This window comes from Neovison vison, chromosome 5 (genome assembly GCF_020171115.1).
Source record: "Neovison vison isolate M4711 chromosome 5, ASM_NN_V1, whole genome shotgun sequence".
NCBI lineage: Eukaryota > Metazoa > Chordata > Mammalia > Carnivora > Mustelidae > Neogale > Neogale vison.
The window spans coordinates 159,681,416-159,697,213 of NC_058095.1; the positions used below are offsets into that span (position 1 = coordinate 159,681,416).

A 15,798-nucleotide genomic window follows, 5' to 3' on the forward strand; every position below is an offset into this window, starting at 1 on the left:
CATCTACCTCCAAAAAAAGGGGTAGTGAAAGGAAGAGAATGGTAGGGTTCTGAGTCCCTTGGGCAGTTAGAGAGGGAAGGGGAACACAACAATCACTGGAAGTGACAGAGACTGACAGTCAAGAAGTCTAAAACAGAGTCGGAAATGTAGGAGAAAGGGAAGGACAGGTATGAGAAGCCACCTCCTCCATTAACCCTCCTGCTAAGAGGAACTGGTGGAAAGTCTCAAACATTTGGAAGTACATGTCCTGAAGAAAGGAGGTGGTAGCTGAGACTGAAGAAGGAGTAGGTCAAGGAAGGAGGACCACTTCTCTCTTTGTAGAATGGGAACCCCCATGTCAGGGGCAGCAGCGTCACAGACATAGATATTTTCATCACTGTAGGCAATGTATAGAAAGAAGTCTTCATGGTGTCCCTTGTTATAGTTGACCCATTGTGGTACTGGTAGATGGAATGACATTGTTGACAAAGAAAAAGAAGGTATCTATCCTCAGCTCAGAGATAAATTTGCTCGCAGATCAAAAAGTAGAACTGACCAACTGTAGGGACGCCTGGGTGGCTCATTCAATTAAGTGACCAACTCATGATTTCAGCTCAGGTCATGATTTCAAGATCATGAGATCAAGCCCCACATTTGGCTCTGTGCTCAGTGGGAAGTCTGCTTGAGATTCTCTCTCCCTCTCTCTTTGCCCATCTCCCTCACTCAGATCTCACTCAGATGTTCTTTCTCTTTCTCTCTCAAATTCATATATCTAAAAAAAAGAAAAAAAAAAAAAAGTGGAACTGACCAGCTGTGAGATGAGAAGGCACCAGCTATTTCTTTTTGTCCAGGTCTCCTACCTGAGATTTGGGAGCCTTTTCTTACTACCACAGAGTCCAATCTAGGTATTTCTTTGAGATCTTCTCACCCTCGAAGCAACACTTCCTGAACAGATGTTCTTCTTTATACATCCCCCAAGAACTGGGCTGGACCAGCTTGAGCTGAAGGAACCTGGGGTGTGGGTGGGGGTGGGAAAGGAGGGACCCAAGACTATATACTTCTAAGTTCACTGCAAATTACTCCTCATAATGACTCAAAGGAAAATTCTTCTGTGTTAAAAAAAAAAAAAATGCGTAGCAAAGTATGATTGAGAGACACCCTTTTGAGTGCAGTCACAAAAGATAGAGTTATTGATGTAAAAACTATGTGTAGACGTAAAAAGACATAACTAGTAAAATAATAACTCATTTTTCCATTTATGGGACACCTAACAGTAAATTGCGTACTTTTAAAGTATCTTGAAAATGTTCAAAAGGAAAAGTAGATGAAAAAATATCATCATTTCTACCATAGTGGAAAAAAAAATCCCACTGAATTTAAAATGTTTAGCTGATACTTACATGTTAGTGTTACAGGAGAGACTCACAAAAAGTAGAAAATAAGATGTTTATTTTTTCTGTTATTGGTAGTGTAGCCATCAATAAAATAAAGGATAAAATTGAATCAGAAGAAAGAATATGTTGGGGCGCCTGGGTGGCTCAGTGGGTTAAAGCCTCTACCTTCGGCTCGGGTCATGATTCCAGTGTTCTGGGATCGAGCCCCACATCGGGCTCTCTGCTCAGCGGGGAGCCTGCTTCCTCCTCTCTCTCTCTCTGCCTGCCTCTCTGCCTCCTTGTGATCTCTGTCTGTCAAATAAATAAATAAAATCTTAAAAAAAAAAAAAAAGAAGAAAGAACATGCTATTGCATTCATTCATTCATTCATTCATTCATTTACATTTATTAGTGTTGCTTATAAGTACCTTGTATCGATTTGGAAGTTTTATTGCTTTGGTTTGATTTTGTTTTGTTTTAGTACTTCGGAGAAAAGTGTTTTGAGATTTCTTTTTCCTTCTTTTCTTTCTCCTTTCTTCCTTCCATCTTTGCTCCTTTCCTCCCTTCTTTTCTTTCTAGAAATGTCTCCTTACTGTTTATTGCAGCTTTATTTATAATAGGCAATATATGAAAGCAACCCAAGCACACATCTGTAGATGACTGGATAAAGGAGATCTGGGATATATATAATGGAACACCACATGTATATATGGAATATATATGGAATTATATATATGTGTGTGTATGTATAATGAAATATTACTCAGTCATAAAAAGCATGGAATCTTACCTTTTGCAACAACACAGTTGGACCTAGAAGGTATAATGCTAAATGAAATAAGTCAATCAGAGAAAGACAAATACCCTATGACTTCACACCTGTGTGGAATGTATGAAACAAAAGGAACAAACAAATAAAGGGAGGGGAAAGAGACAAACAAAAAACCAGACTTCTAAATACAGAAAACAAACCGGTGGTAGCCAGAGGGCTCTTGAGGGTGTGTGTGTGTGTGTGTGTGTGTGAGTGAAATAGATAAAGAGGATCAAAAGCTAAAAAACAAACAAACAAACAAACAAATAACGTTAAAAGGAAGATCTTTGGCATTTTATTTTTATTTGGAAAATTATTTGTGTTGGATTGCTCACTGTGATACTTTCTGAAGCATGTAAACAAATAGTTTATATTTTTATTTATTTTTATCCCTTCTCCATTTATAAAAAATAATGTTTCTTATCTGTACATGTGTGGTGTATGAACACATGTGTGTTTGTGTGTGTGTGTGTGAGAAGGTGTCTGTGGGTGTACAATTCTTTTGGAAATAGAGGTCAAGAACCAACTGGATTTTGGTTTCTTAAATTTAGTATCTATTAAAATTCTCCAAAAAGTTAAGTTCTCAATGATATCAATTAGATCCTTTTTGGATGCTGCATTTTAAATCATTCTTACATGCTTAAAAATATTATATATGATAATTATGAGATTTTATAGTTCTTTGGAGAAAATTAACAAACCTAACAAAATTATTTTAATTATTTTTATTATTCTTAAATTAAATTAACACCATCAACATGTATAGGATTTATTTTTGCATTTTCCCACCCAAGTCTACATACAATTTCATATTCTGAATTTTGTTTTAACATTTCAATAGGATGTTTTTTAGAGCAAATTGTTTTTTCACAACAAAATTGAGCAAAAGATACAGAGATTTTCTATATTTCCCCAATCCTACTCAAGCATAGCCTCCTCCATTATCAGTATTCCCCAGAATTTTAAAATTTAAATGGTGCCTGTGTGACTCCTTTAGGTAAACATCTGACTCTTGATTTCATCTCAGGTCATGATCTCAGGGACATGACATCAAGCTCCACATCAAGCTCCCTGCTGGGTGTGGAGCCTGCTTGAGATTCTCTCAATCCCTTTGCCCCCTCCTCCCTCTAAAAAATGAAAATAAAAAATAAATAAAATTTGATGATCTACCATAAATATTCAAGTACCCATCTATTATATTTTAATTAGTTTAATAGAAGTGTGCTCTTATACTGATTTTGCACTGTAAACTATTAAGTCAATCTGTTATTTTCATATAAGAATTCTTCTTTAATAAATTAATAGTAAATAATCACTTCGACACTTAATGACCTATTATTAAATTCCGTCCTAAGAATAAACGCTCACAAATTTATGTAAGATTCAGTCTGTGGGGAGCATCTCTTTGGCTCCATCATGTATGCAATTTTCACAGAAGGATTCTATGACTAGACAGTGGTGCCTCTACTCAACACATGTAGCATTTTCTTCATATAGCCCTAAATTAATTTTAATTTTGGCTAATTCAGTAGATAAGGTGGTCTTTTTAAGTGCATTTCAAATTTTGTATCTCTAATAACTCATTCAGAGAAACTTTTCTAAATGTTACCTTAATTAAAAAAAACAACAAAACAAGCAGACCAACAAAACAAGAAGATGACACATTCAGAAGTTTTAAAAGTTATTAATTTCTGTGTATATATATCCAATCTGTTATACTCTTAAATAATACATATTATTTGTACATGATATGAGTTTAAATATCAGTTAAAAGCCAATGTGGGAATTGGAAGGAAGATAAAGAACCAAAAATGCAATCCATGATTAGCTGTAGATTGTTGAAGAGAGAAAGCAACTGTGATCTCAGTAAAAGATTTGTATTTACCAAAAGAGTCAATGAGGTTTCTAAAATATTCATAAGTAATTCAATTTAGCATACCATTTCCTTGACTTTTCCTTCATATTTGCCTGCTCTCTTGAACATCTGGGTCACTCTATGTTTATTCTATCACTGTGAATGCCCTGCTTTACTCATGTGGCTTTTCACTGGATGACCATGGAATTAACACAAAAATAGTGCCATCAAAATTAAGGATAAAAAATGAGAAGCCTTATCTTGAACTACGTGAGATATGTTTCAGACTATCACACACACACACACACAGCTGAAAGAACAATACAGTTTCTGGAAGCAATATTTGTAAATTATGCAGTGATAATTATAGTGGTAATTGAGGAAAAAAAAGAGTATAGTACCAGTCATAAAAGTGACAAGGGTAACATCTGAAGAATGTCATCGATAATTCTTAATAAATTCAGAAAAGAAAACTACTGAATTTATTTATTAGTATATGTTATAAAGCTGAAGGAGATTTTAATGTACTTTAGGAGAAGTTGGTTTTCTGCTTAAAAAATATTGATTCTAGAAGTTTGGTTAATTATCTAGATTTTACATATGACAAGAAATAACCAACTTACATTTTAATTGTCAAAATGTGTTTTTCTTGACTTTAAACAATAAAAGATATTGACATTGTTTTTAATGTGTGCTATAAAAATATCAAAATAAAGCTAAAACAAGTAGCTAGTTTTACAGACTTTCACAACAGGACTCAACACCAGTTAGGAAAAAGCCAAACCAGAAAGGATTCTCTTAAACCTGCCTTTAGGTTCATTAAATTATTTTGGTGGAGTCAAGGAAGGAGAGAATCAGGAGGCCCAGGGATTTGGGGGGTTAATGTATCCTTTTTGTTATCCTGATCTCTATACTCAGCCTCATTATCCAGAGTGATTCAGTTAATGTCAAGAGTTATGAAGGAGCAAGAAAGAACATTCATGGATGGGCGGTTTAATACGGGGCTCTGTGCCTATGTTATTTGTCAAACTCTTACGGGGGTAAGTATAAACCATAAGCATGAATACTGTCTAATACTTGTTATATCTCTGTTCTAAAGTATCAGATATGCTTGTTTATTCTCATAATTACATGTTCAAGCTTGATAGATTATAATGTAACTCTTGTTTTGGATATTTAAAAAGACACACGTTAACTGTTTCAAGTTTAGACCTAATTGGTGGGTCAAATTTTCCCTTTTTCAGAGAGCCCTTTCACCCACTTTGGGCATTAACCAATCATAGAGAGGCTAGTTTAAGGCAAGACAAAGCACATCACGGGAAGCGATGGGAAGAGAAGCAGATGACCAAGGACGGTTTCTTGGGGAATGCATGAAGTTAAGAGGCAGAAAGCATAAAAAGACAATGTCAGATGTAAGAGTTAGAAGGTGCTAGAGATAAGGGAAAGGGATAGGATTACTTCTTCCAGTGAAGATCGAGTAAAGGGCAGAAAAGTCAGGGCATAGTGCTGTTGGGGAATGGGAGGGCTTATCTAACAAAGAATAATGACAATATGCAGGAACACAAAGGCTCTTAGCACCAGGGCACAACTGACAGACTGACAAGGTCAGTAAGTAATAGTGGTGTGTCTCAAGGTGAAGATCAGAAAGATAGAAGGAAATAAACAAGTACAGATGGCTGTTCTACAGTCTCTATGGCTAAAGGCCACCAGGAACAAGATTAAATGCAAAAATTTGGAGAAAATTCAAGTGGGCGTAAATTAAGATGACCCACTCTGCTTATTATTCTTGGTCCCCTGCCCTGGTATAAAAACTCACTGCACACCCATCTTTCGGAAGATAAATTAATTACATGACTGTTTCATATTTGAACATATCGGAAAAATAGGGATTATCTCTTAAAAGCTTTCTTAACATATTATTAGAGTATGAAATAAAAATCAAAAGAAAGTCAACGTTTTGTTTTTTTTTTTTCTATTCCTTTGATGGAGAGAGGGGGAGAAAATAGGAGGCTTTGACAAAGAAATGCTTTTACTGTTCAAAGGGGACTTGTTTAGGAAATTGAACACATTAGCATCTGATGCTTGAGCTTTCCTTTCAAAGTGAAATTAAGCTGAGTAATAATAATCTCCTCCCCTCTGACTTCTTTAAATAAATACATTCGAACATAAAACCTTGCATTGTGGCATGAGGCTTGCAGGTTCTTTTACCTTTAATGAGACCAGGGCAAACCAAGGGGTAAGAATGGTATGTTAATGAGAGGAGGAAGCCGCGGCAGTCCCAGGATGTAAAGAACTTTTATTCTTGGGAACTGCATAGAGAGTTTCCTTCACTTGTTAACCTCCCTGCCTTTCTGGAGCACATAAAAGAGCATATGGACTTCCAATTGTAAAGGCACTTTGACTTGGGTATTTATACTGCTTTGCCAGGAATTTGCATTTCCTTGAGGTAGAGTCAGCCCTCAGGGACTGCCTCCTCAGTCTCTTAGAATGTCAGGCCAAAGTCATGCTTTGATCAGCTCCTCTTGCTCTGACACCTACGCTCCCGGGCACCCCCTTCGTTCCCGATGCCTACAGACTTGTTTCTTCCCCACCTTTCATTGAGAAATTTGCCACCTAGACTGGAGTCTCCCTCTTCTATCCATGTTTTGCTTGCTTTATTCCAAACCACTCAAACTAGCCATCTCATGTTATTCTTATATAGAACTAATGATCACTTATATTTACCCACTTAGTTAAATTAAAAAAAAACAAAAAACAAAAACAGTGTCTTTTGTATCAAATCTACATTCTGAAACCATTTTCCCGATTTCCAAAATGTATCTTTTTACAAGATTCCTTTAGTGAAAGTGTGCTGGTGATAGACACTTTTGGGTTTCAGATATCAAAACTTTTTAAAATTTCTTTCCTGATTAGAATTCTGAAGCTTAAATGGATGAGTATTCTCTCTTAGAACATTAAAACGATTCTTTTACTGTTTCTCTGCATTCATTGATGCTGTGTATGAGTCAGCTGTCAGCCTTATTGCTCTTTGTAAGTGATCTGTCTTTTCTCTCTGAGTGTTTTTAATTTATTTTCTTTTTCCTTGAGGTTCTTTCATTTTAATGTGAAATGTTAAGTGTGGATTTCCTTTTACTTGCATGTTTCATGCTTCCCAGATCTGAAGTTTGTGTTCTTCGTCTCCATTAAACTCTCGGGCACTATTTCTTTGAATAGTGCCTCTTTTTAAATTTGTTTAAATTTAAATTTTTTTAAATTTTAAATTTTAAATTTGTTTAAATTTAAAAATTTAAATTTTTAAACTTGTGGAAGGTTAATGAAGTATGTACTAGAATGTTCCCATTTTTCTATATAATTTTTAGCATTTCTCTCACAGTCTCATATCTTTTCCTGTATTCTGATGGCTTCAGGGGTCTCTCACTCTCATGTCTGTCTGATCTTGGGTTTCAATTTTTCAATTATAGCTCTCATACAGAGATATTCTTTTCATTATTTTCAAAACCTGTTGGTTTATGTCTTAAATGTTTCTCCAGTTTTCGTGGCTGTCTTCTCAAAAACATATCAAACATCTGTCTTTTGTGTTCTGTGACTGGTAAGTCCCTGACGAGTCTGTGTGGGTATGCTCCTCACTCCATGGTGGGCACCCACTCTCACCCAGGACACCACACTCGCTCCCCAGGAAGCGAAGACGTTTGCTGATCTTCTGCTTGAGCCCAGAGTCTTCCCACTGTAACTGTGTGAACATTCTTGGACGCCTAGAATGAAGTTTGCTTGTTTTTCTGAAATGACTGCCTTTACTCATGAAAATGCCTGAGGGTGCTAACAACCTGAGCCCACTAAAAATGAAATGGTTTTCTTAGGATTTTTGGAATATACAGGTGACATGAATTTATACCTCAAAACCACATGAAGGATGAATTTTCAGAGGGATTTTTTTTTCCCTTCTAGCTAGAATTAATGCTTAGAATAAGCAAGTGTGCATTTTACCTTCTTTCTTGATGGTGCATTTGTTTGCTTTCTTCCTGTCAATGTAAATATAATCTTTATGACCTCAGTTTCATGCAACCAAATCCATCATCTTTCCCCCATCCCATTTACAGACACCTCCACCACTCCCCTGAGCTAGAAAATTAATTCGTCCTTGACCCCTGTAACTCCCTCACTTTCCCAAATCCAACAACTGGGATATAGTTTGCATTTCAGCCCTTAGATATGGGGTTACATCTCAGTTCACCAAATGCAAACAAGCCCAAAACACAGGGCCGATTTGCTTCTGTATGGTCCAGTCCTATATGTACGCTGATTCTACAAATCATATTATGAGTGAAAGGTTTTGAAATGATTAGTGAAGTCCAATAAACCAGACATTTTCAATGTTTATCACAGATCTCAGTGGCTTGTTCATGATGAAATGTAGTATTGTATCCTCTGTCAAAGATATAATATAAATATCTACTTATCTGGTTCATTGAAGGCATAAGTATCTCATCATTTCTGAAACTTTTATTATTGCTATGGTACACTTGTCATTAGGATAAAAGTTATGTTGCAATCATGCAACCGTGATGCTATTAATTTATTTCCTGTCCTTCATAGCTTTTGCCATCTCCAGCCATAAAACCAGTTGGGAATGTATTCTGGCACAAAACATCCATTTATGAAACTCATGCTATTTTGTTTTTTGCTCATAAGCCATATATTTTCTATTCAGAGCATCTTCTGTGTTTTTTCAACCTGAAAAAAAAATTCTGAAATATTAAAAAGAATTTTGTTATTGTTCTTATACAATGAAGTAGTAACTGAACGTTTCCTTTACACTATAATATTTCTATTTTTAGAGTCAGATTCAGATATAATGAAAAGTAATTAGTCTATATTAGTAATGAGCATTCTGGTTACTATTAAGCTGTGGAACCCACCAGGCTTACTGCTATCAAGGTAGAGCTTCTCTATCTATATTCTTTGAATCCCAAGTCATCCTAAGAGTGCCTATCTCTAAGAACATGGGCTTTAGGATCCCATTGCCTGGATCTACCAACCATTAATTTTGTCCAGTTATTTTCCATTACTTATAAAATAGGACAGTACAGGAACTTGAAGATCAGTCATAAATTTTAACTGAATCCATGTGCATAAGTTGCTTGGAAGTTGTCAAGTACTGAAAATAATTCTCAATAAATGACTAGCAGCAGGGGTCACAATATCTTCATTCCCATGGACGCCAGTACATTTAGGCACTTAATATTTCAGGCCTAAATAATTCCATAAGGTTCTAAATGTAGGATTTTCCTCAGCATCTTTTTGTGTTCTCTAATATGTCTACACATAAGCTAAATGTTGCTTATGCAGTATTGTCCTCTGCTGAACCCTGTACCATTTCATCTCTTATCTCTCAGCTCATATCCACGTCATCCTTTATTAGTTACCTATTGTGGAAAAAATGACCACAAAATTTGTGGCCCATCTTTTTTATCTCACAATTTCAATAGATCAGGGTTCCAGATGCAGCTTAGCTGGGTCCTCTTCCTCAGAATCTTTTTTTTTTGCAAGGTCGCAAACAAGACGTTGACCAAGAAGGGAGTCTTCTTTGAAAACTTGCCTGGGGAAGGAGCCTTTTCTCAATGTCTAGTGACACAGAACATTTGTTACAATCAGACATCTCAGGGCCCACTCAAAAATGCATTCTTGTTTCAACATTTCTTTACTGAGTCATGCATTCCCAAATCTGTACGGTGTTCTTAAGTGAGATGTTATGAAGTTATGATGTCAGCTGTCATGGAAAGCTTCTTCCCAGTTCTGTCCCGGGTTTCCACCCTCCAAGCTGTACCCACTCCTTTAAGTCTAAGTCAAGCTTCACCTCCACGGAACGTTTTTTCTCCCTTCTCCAGACAATCATTATTATTTCTTTTTCTCACATCTACTTTTAATTTTGGAACCACACACTTTGCCAGTTTGATGTTCTCTGATGTGTTTATATTTGTTCATAGAGAAAAAGATATTAACCAAGTAATAAGCAACTTGAGAGTACCTGAAAATTAAGCCATGCCTTATTGTGCTTTACACAAACCCTAACACAACATTTGAAAATTTGATGCAAATATTGATTATATATCTATATCTATATCTATATCTATATATATGTATGTATCAGGGAGATCTTATAATTTAGTATTAGAAAAGTAAGGCTATGTCTGATGCTTGGAAAGCATTAAAATATCAAATTGTGTTTTCATTAATGCACTTTTAGAGCAAATGCCATTTTTATTACTTTCTGAAAGAAACACTGCCAATGATGAGTAATCATGGCAAGTACAAATTCATGGCTTGAGTTTACAAACAATACTGGGAAAAATTTCTTCTAAAAATTCTATAAAGGCATGTTTATTTAGCACTGTGTATGTATTATAAAATGGTGTCCTATAGTTTCAGCAAATTTAACTATTGGGGTTTCTTAGTGGCAATAACGAGTGTGGTCAAGAACAGCCAACAAAAGCTTTACACAATCTTTAGTTCCTCTAACTAGCCACTGTCATTTAAAAAACATTTATATACACACATCATACACACACACACACACACATAGTATTTTATTATTATATATTATATTTCATATTTATATATGTGTATGTTTCTGTATCAAAGCACATTTTAACAGAATGCCCAGCTCATTTAAAGCTTCAAATGACAAACATACATATGCAAGATTTCTAATATGGGATACTTGTTCCCTTAGAAGTCCTTACTGGGATTCTAGTTTTCTATAATAGAGATGCAGAAGCCTTTCAGTGTGGTGTTAGATATTCTACCTTTGTTCACTCATGTTTTTCTATTAAGGTTTTCTTAATTTTTACCTTCATTTTTATATGCTTCACTTGTGTCTTTAGGCTAGTCTCAAGGAAGGCAGGTTGATGTCTATATACATAACCACATGGTTGAAGATTATAAATGTGGTATAAGGTCAACATAGTACAGAGAAACCACAAGTTCAGAATATTAACTAAGACCTTCTATGGGAGGATACTAGTTATAATGCTAGTACCAAAAGGTTTTGGTTAGATGGTTAGATAACCTTTGTTCAAGTTGTGTTACTGCCCAAAAGGGTGGAAAATTTCCTTTCCTATGGGATCTCTGGAATCTCCTGGCTCTGTGTTTATGATTTCCATGCACTTCCCCAGCACTGTTTTCAGTGGAAGGACTGCTTGTGCATTTGTCCATCTTGGATGCGTCAACCAATCCCCAAAGGTGCTTTGCTCTGCATATATCCTGACCCTCCACTCATGCAGCAGTGCGTTATGTAGGGCTTAAATCTTCTGAAGGATTTGGGTTTGTACATTACCAGAAGCTACCTTAGGTTCTCTAGTAAGATGTAGGCATTGTCATGGCTTTCTTCTTCTACATGATGGTCATGAACACACCGAAAAGCTTTAATTGTTTTCCATCAGCTTTGGTTTCTGCCTTCTTTGGAGTTTAATCCCATAACAGCATTTCTTTCCTTCTGAACCCACAAACCACATTTTATTATAAGGCCAAGTCCAAGTAGCTTTGCTTCCTTAGGTTTTCCAACTGGAATTACATGAGATGAAGGTTAAGCATGGTGCATTTTCAGGGTACTTCAACTTTCCTAGCAGATTTCAGGAAACCCACTTTTGGGAAATGGCCTTTAAAGCTTGGCTGAGTGTTTTGTCCTTCCTCTGCTGTCAGCAATCGGACTTCTGTGTTGTCTGCTATTTCATATTCTGGAGAGAGAGCAGCGTGACATGCAGCCTAATATTCATCATAGTGAGTTTCAGGCCAAGCATTCCAATAATAAGACCCAGGGTCATCGCAAAGAACAGAAGGACTTTAACAAAGATGCCAGACCACATAGAGATGAGAACACAGAAAAGTGGATGTCCCTTGAAAATAAATTGTGCTTATCCTTTTTCTGGTGTCTTGGGTCTTCTCCTCAAGAGTAATTCCAGCTAGAAAAGGACAGCCTTCATCAGGGCCTCCTACACAGAGTTTCCACCCTTGTGCTCCCCACCACATTCCCTGTTTAGACTCTGCCAGCCCAAAACACAGCCACCCCAGGTAGGGTCTTGTCAATAAGGCATTTGGATACTGATTCTGATAATCTGGTTCTTCAACATATAGGTGCATTTGGAACAGAGAGTGAATGTGCACATCTCCTTATGCTGTCTTTTGAAACTCTTCTAATGCTAGAGTAAGGAAATATTTAAAAGAAATAAATTGAAATTTTTAAGAAATACTGTTTTGAGTTGAGTTATGGCATAATATGTCATTTTAACTTGATCAATCTGGCTTCTGTGTTGAGAACAGACAGAAAAGAAGGTAAAGGCAGAGCAGGTGTATCAGTTGATAGCATCTGTGACAATATAGTTGAGGGAAGATCAGGGCTTTGCCTAGGGTGGTAGTTATAAGGATGGAAAGAGTGGGATCCTAAATCTGAATATAATTTGGAGGCAGAACTAATAGGATTTGTTGCTGGATTGAATGAAAAGTAACAGTCTATGACAAAGCCAGACAGAATCTTTACTACTGGCAGAGCAGATTCTTCCTTAGTCCAGTCTTTCTTCCTTTCTCCCCCTTCCTTCCTACCTACCTTTCTTTCTTTCTTTCTTTCTTGGAGGTGTGCTCTTATGCATGGTAAGCTGGAAACATCCACTAGACATCTGAGTAGAAATATTGACTAAGCAGTTGAATGTGACACTCTGGAATTCAGAGGAAGGGTTCAGGCTGGAGATGAAAATCTGAAGCCATGAAATTAGGTAATGTCACAAGGGGTTTGAGTGTGAATGGAAGACAGTCCTGGGGCTTACCAGCATTTGGAGGTCAGAGCACAAGAGGTGAGATCAGAAAAGCAGACTGAGAAACAAAGGCTGGAACACCAGGTGTTTCCTGGAATCCAAAGGGGGAAAAAAACTGTTTCAGAGCCTGATTACACCAAATGTTGATGTTCGAGTCACATGACAACTGGGAATTAGTCTTCTTATTAACGGCTTTGCAAGCATGGTGAGAATGAAATCATGACTGAGGAGGATTCAAGAGAAAATGTGATGAGTTCAGTTGAAAAGAGCAAGTCTGTCCAGACAACATTTTGTAGAGATTTGCCTTAATGGGAGATTGGGGTAGGAGGAAGAGAAGTAGAGAAATGTGGGAACTGACTTTAAATGTATTGATAGGATTTCCTCTTTTTAAAAAATGTGAGGAAAATATTTGATAATCATAGTGATCCCATAGAAGTGCAGAAAATGCAGAATATGGAAAAGTGCTATAAAAGTGCCTAGTGTGGCCAATGTGGGTCTGTTGGGCAGGATGAGAGGCAAACATGTGAGTGAGGGGGTCCACCTATCTTACGGGAGACAGGGCAGAGTGTGAAGGATGTGGGGTCAGCATGTCCTATCTGAGAGCTTCTGGAGGCCTTCTCTTCTACCCTCATTGGTATTCCCAGGAAAATAGGAAGCAAGGTCAGCTGTGAGTGAGGACTAGAAGGAAGACATTAGAGGTTTGAAGAGAGAGAAGTGAAATGGTAGTTTAAGGATGTGGGAAGTGAATGAGCCAAGTAAATGGGAGATGAGCTCTGGATAGGATTCAAAATTACACAAACTCAAACACCAAACACTGATTAGAACAAGAGTGGGATTGAGCTTATCAAAGAAAAAAAAAAAAAGTGTAGATGAAGGTATATATGTGCAAGAGAAGGCAAGGGGAGAAAGAGCTATAGCAGGAGGGCAGTAGATACCAACAGACATGCAATTTGTAAAAAAACAAGTAAATGCTTAATCAGATACAAGAGTCAAAGGATTGCCTTATATAGGGACACTGGATTTTAAAATCCAGTAGAACAGTTGATTCTTTATATGCATGAATAGATTTGATAAAAAGAAACTTTGAAACTATTTAATATTTGAAATAGTAAAAAATAGGATAAGAGGGAAAAAAGTATATGCTCATTTGTAATAGATAGATAGAGCTGTATGCTTAGCTGTTTGTATAAATAATGTACAAGTTTATTAATATATACTTCATGGCCTTCTCAACACCAAAAAGGATCTGAGATATAAGCAGAATTGTCAACTTTGTAATGAAGCATCATCACAATTAATAATGGGTAGTCATACATTTCAGCTAACAGAAGTATCAGCTAGACTAACCCACCTAATTATTAAAATACAGTAATAAAATAAGATTTTTTCTTTGTAAAAGACATCCGCATTCCATGAATCGAAGCGTTAGAATCGAAAAATAGCAACAGCAATGCAGAGAAAAATACAGTTTTCTCATCTATCACTTATGAAAACCTGCATTTTGTCAGCCAAATCCTCCTAATTAACATATCAAGACCACTGTTACTATCATCTTTTAACAAGAAGATTATACACACAGTTCTGTGGATTACCCCACCATCAAACTACAGAGAATTTCCAAGAAATTAAAATTTAAAAAACAGTAAACTTGTTGGGAAACGCTCATCAAGCGTGCTGTGATCTCTGAAAGAACAGAGGTCATCTGTACTTAGGAGTCACAGTTTAGTGCTGATTTCTGGTGTTCTGGTAGACTCCAGATAGATTCACCAGTTCACCCATGTTCCCATAGACTTAGGATCCGGTGCCTATCATGCTTAGATCTGGAGGGAATATTCAGGAAATCTCCTCAGACCTTCCTCATAGACCATGATGAAGTGTAGGCTTCTGAACAGTGACATGGGCCACAATTGTTTTATTACTCTGCAAGCACTCTGAAAAAGAGCTGATTTAATCTCCATAACATCCACTATGGTTTATTGTATACCCGGAGCCTTAGTTATAATTTCAAACCAAGAACAAGGTCCTCCTGCACGTGACATCCAATGGGCCATGAAAGGAACTGAGTACATTCACTACCCTGGAGAGATTCCAGCAGCTTCTCCACATGAGATCAGTATATAACAGATGGGAACAGGGTGACTGATTTAATTAGAATATTTTAATAGCAGAATGGAGAACATTGTACAGCTCTATCAGTTAGGAGGAAGGCCATTAAATGCACCAAAGTAATTGTTTCATTGGGAGGATATGTCAAATAAAATATATCTACATGTAATATATATATTTAATTTGAAGGGAATTTCAGATGATGATTATGAAAATGAAGTCATTATATAACATATGATGGTTATCTAAATCTTTATGAGAAATGAACCTTTAAAGCTCCTCAAATATTTATCTTGTCTTATTAATTGAAGTGTCCTGCTGCTTTAAGCTCCTTTTGACCTAGTCACTGTTGTCCTCTAGACTTTAGCATGATACATTAGGAAAGGAAGTGATTTTTTTTTTCAGTCTGTTCAGAAAAATAGATATTTTTGAGATATAAAAGGCAGTTTATAAAATATACAGCATTTATCTAGACTTAGTGAACTCTCTAAAGGAAATAATAATACAAAACTGCAGTTCTTAGGGAAAGATAGCATCCTGCATTATGCTCTTGAATGAATTTTATAAATGCAGAAAGCAAATTAATCTCTTTTAATTATCATTATTTAACCATGAAATACTTGAAGGTTTTTATTGAAAAATTTGCATTAGCCTGAAATTTATACTAAGGATTAGTGTATCAAAAAAATAAATAAATAAAGAGAGAGAGAGAGAGAAAAAAAATCTGGTAATCCCAAGGGAAATTGTACTATATATTATCTTCCAAATAGTATCTATAATTTTGTTTTGAACAAATTCTTTATCTAGGATAATAGAGCAAGTCTTCCTATGATAATGAATGATTGCCATAACATAAGGGTTAGCACCCTG

At 36.3% G+C, this 15,798-nt stretch overlaps 2 pseudogenes; both read right to left on the reverse strand.

Moving 5' to 3' along the window:
* Positions 1-201: 201 nt before the first annotated feature.
* On the reverse strand, positions 202-950 carry LOC122907493 (annotated as a pseudogene).
* A 10,058-nt stretch (positions 951-11,008) lies between these two features.
* On the reverse strand, positions 11,009-11,492 carry LOC122907494 (annotated as a pseudogene).
* Positions 11,493-15,798: the final 4,306 nt, after the last annotated feature.